Source organism: Terrapene carolina, unplaced genomic scaffold (genome assembly GCF_002925995.2).
Source record: "Terrapene carolina triunguis isolate 2854851 unplaced genomic scaffold, T_m_triunguis-2.0 Scaffold22458, whole genome shotgun sequence".
NCBI lineage: Eukaryota > Metazoa > Chordata > Testudines > Emydidae > Terrapene > Terrapene triunguis.
Genome location: NW_020686809.1, coordinates 1 through 1,458, shown reverse-complemented (window position 1 = coordinate 1,458; position 1,458 = coordinate 1). Strand labels below are relative to the sequence as shown.

Below are 1,458 nucleotides of genomic sequence, written 5' to 3'. Positions count from 1 at the left end.
TGTCCTCTTTTCGCAGGATTGAAATATGGTAACCCTAGGTGACTGACTACGTCACAGGAAGTGAGTGGGTTTATGCAATTCAGGCATATGTGGCAGCAGCCAGGGAAAGCAGCGAGATGAACCCAAGTAACCAGACTGAAAGAATTCTCGGTCTTTGAGTAGAATTGTGTGTTGAGTTCTTGCTTTGAATTATTACATTGCAGTGATTTAGGGGGAGTGATTGTCGCTTAGAGTTTCATAGTTATCAAAATCTCATTGATGGCATTTGGTCCCTGTCTGGGAGCTCTTTGTTCCCTGAACCCACCCAACCAAACTGAACCCCATCATGTGAGGGTCACCCATCCCCATTACCTGGCCAACTTAATTATATACCCATGACTGCCTGTACTTTTTGTATGAGTGATGTACCCTCACTGCTTACTGACTATCTTGATCCCACCCACCGTATACCCCCCCATCGGGGACATTACAGACTGTATATGTTATGTGCTGCCCAAATACCAAAACACTAGCATCCCCCCTATACTCTGTATGTTACCCCTGATGACCAATAACTGATGCTTCAAACTCTCTGTACCATTTATTTTTTAATATTTTCTAATAAAATTTTAAATCTGTTCTTATCAGTTTAATATCTGATATGTCCTCTATCTGAGGACTATATATTAAATGGATTTTTGGAACAGGGAGATGGAATAGGAGCTTGCTCCATTCACTCCATGCATTGACCTGGTATTGCAGTACTACCAGGAACGGTGCACCTCCCCTCGGGGAGACTATTGTGGTTAAAAAATAGAATCAGTTGAATTTGTTACACCAATACTGACTTGAACTCTAAATATATTCTATGGGTGACATACCCAAGATGATTTATTTGCTGACACTCTGGGTCTATGCATGTATCTTGTGAACCTTGTAACCGATACTTGTAATCTCTCTTAACTCAAGCCCGACCCCAGATGTATTCCTTCTTAATTTCTGTAAACTTGATTTCAATGCTCCTCTGCCATGTACATTGGCCAAACTGGACAGTCTCTACACAAAAGAATAGAGACACAAATCAGACAGCAAGAATTTTAACATTCAAAAACCAGTAGGAGAGCACTTCAATCTCCCTGGACACTCAATAACGGATTTAAAAAACTGGCCAATCTTCAAAACAGACCTTTCGAGCTACACAGAGTTCTTCTTCAGGTCTGAAAAGGTACTAACAGTGTCACAGCTAAACACTAGATCTAACAGATAGTTTAGCACAAGTAGCACATATTCAAGGGGACCATTCAAGGTGAAGTAGCCCATTAACTCCCTTGTAATCCCAGGACAAACGGGGAGATTAGTGGGTTGCAGGTTGTTGTAATTAACCATAAATCCAGTATCTTGATGAAGATCATGATTTTTAATGTCTTGCCTAAATAAAGACTGGGAGTGGCTGGGTCACTACAAAAAGTAATTTTTCCT

At 40.8% G+C, this 1,458-nt stretch overlaps 1 non-coding gene across 1 annotated transcript; it reads left to right on the top strand.

Annotated features, from left to right (window-relative positions):
• Positions 1 to 578: 578 nt before the first annotated feature.
• On the top strand, positions 579 to 766 carry LOC112121683. The gene has a single exon (XR_002909319.1). It is a non-coding gene; the product is annotated as a U2 spliceosomal RNA (small nuclear RNA).
• The last annotated feature ends 692 nt before the right edge of the window (positions 767 to 1,458 follow it).